Source organism: Girardinichthys multiradiatus, chromosome 5 (assembly GCF_021462225.1).
Source record: "Girardinichthys multiradiatus isolate DD_20200921_A chromosome 5, DD_fGirMul_XY1, whole genome shotgun sequence".
In the NCBI taxonomy this organism is placed as follows: Eukaryota; Metazoa; Chordata; class Actinopteri; order Cyprinodontiformes; family Goodeidae; genus Girardinichthys; species Girardinichthys multiradiatus.
Window position 1 is genome coordinate 36,739,422 of NC_061798.1, and position 7,635 is coordinate 36,747,056.

The following is a 7,635-nucleotide window of genomic DNA, read 5'->3' on the forward strand; positions in this document are numbered from 1 at the left end:
TTGCAGGGTTGCCAGTGCTCCAGTGCTTAATGGGCGAGAGGCATGGTACACTCTGTACAAGTATGTCATCAATCTAATCAACGAATGTACCTAGAATTTGAAAATGTCACAAATAATTAAATTGTATGGTTTTTTTGGAAGATTTAAAACCATACCCAGTTTCCACTAATTATAGTTATTCCCCTCATTTGGGTCAGTCAACTGTTATAGAAAGATTATGGCCCCCGGTGACAGATTTTTATTGAAGTCACATAGCATTTCCAAATTACAGCAGACCATAAGAAGATTATACAAAGTTATTTAACTGATTCTCTTCATACTTCTTGGATAGATAATTTTGTAAGGCTCTTTCAAAATACAAATATTATCCTTGCCAGTCCCATTTGGTGTTCCCCTAAGTTCTGTTTTGAGCCCTTCCTGCTTTTGACATATATTCTCCCTCTTTGGGACACTGTCACCTTTAAAAACGTTTAAATGCACCAAGTTATGTCAGGAAAAGTCTGTATCTATAGCTACCCAGCAGAGCCCTGAGGTCCTAAGTGCAGACCCTGCTGATAGTACCTTACATAGTTAAAAAAAATAAGACGGGGAATTTTCTTCAGTGGCCCCCAGAATCTTGAATTCTCATACTTTGGACTCAAGTTTGATGGACTCTTTGTTTTCCTTTAAAAGCCAATTCAAACTGCATTCGTTATTCATCCGTCTTGTTTTTAGCACTTGAAGTTGATAATTTATTTTTGACCTTGTGTTACTATAACTTAAAACAGATTAGTTGGCATTCAGACATTTTTTTACAAACAAAAAGACTTTGACAAACAGTTCCTAAAGATTGTAGTAATGCATCACAAAATAACAGAGTAACATCCATTATACATGGCAAATACATTTTGAATTTGTGATAAATATTTAATTTTAAATTAATAATTCCTGCTGCTGGACAGCTGGAGATAGGCACCAGTTCCCCCGTGACCCACTATGGAATAAGCAGTAGAAGATGAATGAATGAATCACTGTTTACATTGTTTTAGCTGTGTACATATGTCACACATTGCAACCTGTACTTTAAATGTTTGTAAATGTTATTTTAGGAGATGGATATGCACAAAATAGCCTAAGTTAGGATTATGAAATGAAAAAAATGCTATGAAGTCCCTAGAAAAATTCTGGTGCACATAATTACCTTCAAACGTCACATAAATAGTAATATGAAGTCCAATTGTTCGCAATCTAAGTGTCACATGATCTTTCAGTTTAAACACATCTTTTCTGAAGGGCCCCATAGGCTGCAATACGACTAAGCAAGAGGAATCACACCATGAAGACCAAGGAGCTGTTAAGGCTTACGAGATATAGGACCCCATAATGCAGACGAGCAGGCAGCGTGATGGTAAGTGAAAAAGGTTTAATAACAAAAACTCACTCTCAACAGGAGGCCGGAACAAAACAACAAACGGGCAGGCGAGACAGGCATGGCATGATCAAAAAACAAGACATGATTCTGAGAAATGTTTCCGCGATAATTGACAGAACAGGTGTGTATTTATGGAGTGTGACCAGGTGAAACAAGAAGACAGATTAATAGGTGCAGGTGATCCAAATTAACAGAACAAAACGTGGCTGGAGCAAAACAGAGACTCTTGAACACAAACTAACAGAAACTAGAAAAAACAAAAAGCATAACCAGATCCAAAAACCAAACTTGACAAAACATGAACAAGACGACAAAACTAAAGCATGACCAGGAAAATAAACAGAAACATGATTCAAAACTTGAACTGTGAAAAACATAAGAAAAAACCCGAAACCAAAAACTAAACAACCCCAAATCATAACAGGAGCTCTCCAAAGAAGTAAAGAACAAAGATGTTAAGAAGTACAAGTCAGGGTGGGGTTGTAAAAAACATCCAAATCTTTGATGTTCCTCTGAGCGCCATCATTTGAGGGTGTTACATCATCTTCAAATGGAAAGCACATGTTACCACAATAAACCTGGCAAGATAGGGCAAGGAGGGCATTAATCAGAGAGGAACCACAGAGAACAAAGGTAACCCTGAAGGAGTTTGACAGTTCCACAACAGAGACTGGAGTATATGTACATAGGACCACAATAAGCCTTACACTCCAGGGAGCTGGACTTTATGGAATAGCGACCAGAAAAAAAGCCATTACTTATTTTGAGTTGAGTTTGCCCAAAGACATGTCGGCCACTCCCCCAATGTTTGGAGGAAGGTGCTCTGGTCAGATAAGACTAAAATTTAACTATTCAGCCATCAAGTAAAATGCTATGTCTGGCGCACACCCATCACATCCCATCATCCCAAGAACACTATCCCCACAGGGAAACATGGAGGTGGCAGCATCATGTTCTGGAGATGTTTTTTTCAGCAGCAGTGACTGGGAAACTGGTCCAAATCAAGAGAAAGCCTGGGACGGAGGGAGCAGGAAAATGACCCAACGCATACTGCTAAAGCAACACGTGGTTAAAGGAGAAAAAAAAGTACTGACTTTAGAGCGGGTGAACAGATATTTACGCTGTTTTTAGTTATTTTGTCCTATTTGTTGTTTGATTCACAGTTTAAAAAAAAATACATCTTCCAAGATCTAGGCATGTTCTGTAAATAAAATGGGGCAAACTCTCAAAAAGTTCATTTTAATTCCAAGTTCTGTGGCAACCAAACATTTAATTTAACATAGACTAAAAACCTATCTCTGCTGTCTATCTGCTATTGCTTTCCATTTTGTTTGGTTTGGCCATATAAATGTACCATATTACAGCAATATTTCTCCTAAGCATGACAGCTACTGTTGAAAACTTCACCTACAACAAGCAGCCTGATTAGGTGAAGTGGCAGCACCTGCTGCTACTTTAATTTCTGTTTTTGTCTGGCCTCGAGGGCTTGATGTCAGACATTCCTTCCCACACACAAAGTTGGTTTACAGCTCAGTAACTGCACTAGCACCTCTTTCCGTCCCTCCTTGGTGCTTCGATTAGCTATTTGCCTTCAGCTATTGATTTAGTTTGCTCCAACCACTGCCTCAAGGTGCCACATATGGGGTCTGTTTTTCTTAATCTATTATATACACATAAAATTACTTGACTTTAATTAGTTGAGGTTTTCTTCCATAACAACAGAACAGGCCGGAAGTTTTTAGGGCATACCTGAATCTTTCCACATTATGAGTCCTATAATGATGTCAATTCCAGATGAAAAATATCCCTCGCGACAATGTCTACATTAATTCCTAATAAAGAACCACATTGGTAATAATTGGTTAATTGCAGAGTCTTACTAATAGTTTTTGTCAGCTTGAAGTTATATTGCTTGAAGACACTTTCAAAATACATTGGGAAAACCTTCTAGACAGTGTTTTTTTACTTAAAAAAACCTACTCCTCATCATCTTAGTTAAAATTTTATAAAATCTCTGTGTCTTTTTGCTTACAATTGTTTAAATTCTGTGTTCTTTTAGCATATTTTGGTAATGCTATGAAACCAGTTCAAGCACTACAATGATGATAGACTGCTTGCCTAACGCCACTTTTCTGTCCACCTTTCTGGTACTGTAGAGCCATGACTATATTTGCTTCATATCCTTGCTGCACCATGAAAAATAATCTTTATGTAAAAATTTAAATTTAAGTTGAAAAAACTAAAAAAAAAAAAAAAAACGCTTTTTTAGCTCAATCACTGTGTTAGCTCAATCTTCCTAGGTTGGACCCCCTTTGTACGGTGACTCTGAAGTGCAAACAACATCAACAAGTTACTAAACACAACTACAAATTATAAAACAAAATAACATTTAAAAAAATACAACATTTCAAAAAACGCAACATTTCAAAAGACATAACAACATTTCAAAAAACACAACAACAATAACCTACCGGAAAAGGTAAGGTAAGGTAAGTTTATTTATATAGCGCCTTTCAGCAACGAGACACTCAAAGTGCTGTACATACAATTACAATACAATCACAAAGAAAATAAACACAAATACAGACACAGAAAAACAAATCAAATGATAAAATCAAACAACAGAGGTAATTTAAAAAAGTAAAATAAAATCAAATAAAGAGAATAGAATAACGGACAAGAAAATGAAAGGAAAATTGGACTGAAAATGCAACTAATCATGCTTAAATGGCACAGTCAAAGGCCAATCTAAACAAATACGTTTTTAATCTTGATTTAAAGCAAGTAGGTACCAGTGGAAACATGAGACATCACTGATTGGTTGACCGCGCTGTTGGACAGACCACAGCTCTTGTTCTGCCCATATCGAGTATTGGGTAAACTAGGTTTCCAATAATGCACTCACCATCAGTGGTCAATGGAGAAGGTGAGTGCAGACATTTTTTGTTTTTATACCACTGTTATTTTCTGACAAAAAGTAATTTTAAGGTGACAAAGTCGACCTGAAAACTTCATCCATGCAGTCAGTTTACCAAGAATGAGCCTAGTTTGAAATGTGCTCCTCAGACAGGCCGCAGTGGCTGCAGGCTCAGCGGGCGGCTGTAGGGGGTTTTCCCCACTAACCGCAGACTGACCTCAGCCAGTCACTCTGTGATTTTCTGCTACCTGAAAGTTGATATAAAGTTGTGTGTTGTTGTTGTGATGGGTGTGCTGTCTCAGATCCTTCCCTGTTTACCACAGACTGGCCAAAAACGTTCACCCTTCCAGATGCTCCTCCTGACTCTAATGCACCTGAGGCTCAATCTTCCCATCCAGCATATGGCACACCTGTTCTGTATCGACCAATCAACTGTGTCCACCACGTTCACAAATACCATAGATGTCATGTTTACACACCTTGCTGCGGGGTAACATACCACTGAGCATGGTGCTGCCATGTGAAGGTGAGGAGGTGGTTTTACTGGACAAAATTGTGACAGTGTGCTGTGATCTGACCAACATGTGTCCCTGTATTGTTTCGAAAGTGTAAACTCTAAAAGCGCTTTGAGCGGTCTGTATGACTGGAAAAGCGTTATATAATTTCAGTCCATTTACCATTTATGTGAATAAATGATGGACAACTTAAAGGTTCTTTTGCATCTTTTTTAAACTGTAAATGCATAACTTCTGCAAAAAAGTCAAATAGTAAAAACATCATTACTGTGCAAAGCACTGGAGGTCTGAGGTAAACAGAGGAACAGAGCGTTTTTAGTGATGTCTCAGCTATATCTTTCCTGGAGTTTCCATAAATGGCACTGTTCTAATTCGGAATGTGAGTATTTTCATATGTATAACGGATAGTAAAATAATAAAAAAAAATTAATTTGACAAATATCAACTGCATAAGTAGAAATCTTTTAAAATAAGCTAAAGTTTTTATTTTTTGATCATAAAAAAGCTTTACTCAGTGAATAATGGTGGTTTCATGATTGTCTCCTAAAACAAATTTAAATCTTTACTCCCTTCAAATAACTTTGATTAAAAATTATTTTTTGTCCTGACAATTAATAGAAGATGATAAGCAACTTCAGAGTTATACAGTTGATTCTTGAATTCCATTATTCCTTAAGTTGCACTGGATCCATAAGCAACCCTCCCTTAGTCTTGGAGACGTCGCACGGACCCCGCCTGCGCTACTTGAGTTTTCCCCCGTCTCTTTCATGGTTTTCCCACACGCTGGGCTACAGGGAGCTCTCCACATCACATTACTCTAGATTTCTGGTCCTGCGGGGATCAGAGCAACTCCGGGTGCAGTTCTTTCTGGGGCCTCCCGTGACATCTGCATCACTCTGTACTAGCGATTAGCCAGGACAGTGGGAGGGTTAAAAACTTACTTTACATTAAACTTTTTACCAACCTGCATTTGGCCAGAGTTTTTGTTTTACAACTGCAGGTTTCATTTACAATAGCTACTAAACACTGATCAACACACTTTTTCTTCTTTTTAATTATCTCAAGGTAAACTCATCAGATAATTACAGCACAAACAGAGACAACATGTTTGTAGTAAAATCTATATTGGAATAACAAAAAAAAAAAAAGAGATAATCAGCCAGCAAGTACATGAAGTTGATACCTTGACTGTCTAATCATAAGCTATTTAATATAATTTAAAAATGTAAAGTGAGATAAGGAGACAGTGGAGCAGGACATGATGGTGAAGATCCCTGGGAGCTTGTGGGAAAATGCATCCAAACCTGGAAGTGTGCTCTCTCTCATCCTGCAGAGCTGTCTGCATAAAACCTGGAAAAATTTGTTCACACTTCACAAAGGTTTACATGAAAAGACAATCTTGGGAAAATGTGTGTTTTATGTACAAGGAAAGTAATAATAATATATAGACTTTATTGATCTCACAATGAAGAAATTGTCCTCTGCATTTAAACCATTTAAACCCCACAGTGGGGAGCAGCCCAGGGAGCCTGCTAAGGGTCTTGCTCAGGAACCCAGAGTGGCAGGCTGTATTTTGAACCCGGGTACTTGTGGCCTATAATGCAAATCCCCTACTTTAACCACTAGGCCACCACTTCCTAGACAAAAGGGAAAGAGCTCTGTTTGATCACTAGCTATGGTCCTCATGTACAGACGACAACGGTCCGAGACAAGAGCCTCAGCGCTGATCTCTGTAAACATTCCTCTGCCTTATTTGGATTAAACAGCTAAAAGTTAGAAAGAGTTTGAGAGTCGTTCCTTTAGGAGCAAGTGTTATTTAGAGTGTGATCGCTTCCAGGGACCAAGGAACGGAGGGACTCCGAGGCATCTGACCGCCAGCAGGGTGCGGTAGCTCAGACAAATGTTAACATTTTCAAAAGAGAAAATATTATATTTTACATTCTGGTACTGGCAGTTATCCACCACATATTATAAAATGCTTTATATCAACTTTCAGCCGCTGCAAACAAATAACAGGTAGCAGAAAATCACAGAGTGACAGGCTGAGGTCAGTCTGCCGGTTAGTGGGGAAAACCCCCTACCGCCGCCCGCTCAGGCTGCAGCCACTGCGGCCTGTCTGCGGAGCTCTGATGCTCCTGCTCCGAAAATACCAGAGCACAGTTCAAACTAGGCTCACTCTTGGTAAACTGACTGCACGGATGAAGTTTTGAGGTCGACTTTCTCGCCTTAAAACTACTTTTTGTCAGAAAATATTAGTGGTATCCACCACCAACACTGTTTATAGTGGGGATGGGAGACTGCTGACCTCGACTGAGGACATTATCGGGCGGTGGAAGGAGTACTTCGAGGATCTCCTCAATCCTGCCATCACGCATTCCGTGGTGGAAACAGAGGCTGGGGACTCGGGGTTGGACTCTTTCATCACCCGGGCTGAAGTCACCGAGGTGGTTAAAAAGCTCCGCGGTGGCAAGGCTTCGGGGGTGGATGAGATCCGCCCTGAGTACCTCAAGTCTCTGGATGTTGTAGGGCTGTCATGGTTGACAACATTGCGTGGCGGTCGGGGACAGTGCCTCTGGACTGGCAGACTGGGGTGGTGGTCCCCCTTCATAAGAAGGGGGACCGGAGGGTGTGTTCCAACTACAGGGGAATCACACTCCTCAGCCTCCCTGGTAAGGCCTATGCCAGGGTATTGGAGAGGATAGTCGAACTTCGGCTTCATGTGTTTTGTTGACCTGGAGAAGGCATTCGACTGTGTCCCTCGTGATGCCCTGTGGGGGTGCTCCAGGAGTATG

At 39.8% G+C, this 7,635-nt stretch overlaps 1 protein-coding gene across 1 annotated transcript in view; it reads right to left on the reverse strand.

Annotated features, from left to right (window-relative positions):
• The window catches only part of LOC124867893, a 49,880-nt gene extending 46,131 nt beyond the window's left edge, over positions 1-3,749 (reverse strand). Inside the window, exon 1 of the mRNA XM_047364578.1 lies at positions 3,690-3,749. The gene's annotated coding sequence lies outside the window, so the exon portion shown is untranslated. The remainder of the gene's footprint in view (positions 1-3,689) is intronic.
• Positions 3,750-7,635: the final 3,886 nt, after the last annotated feature.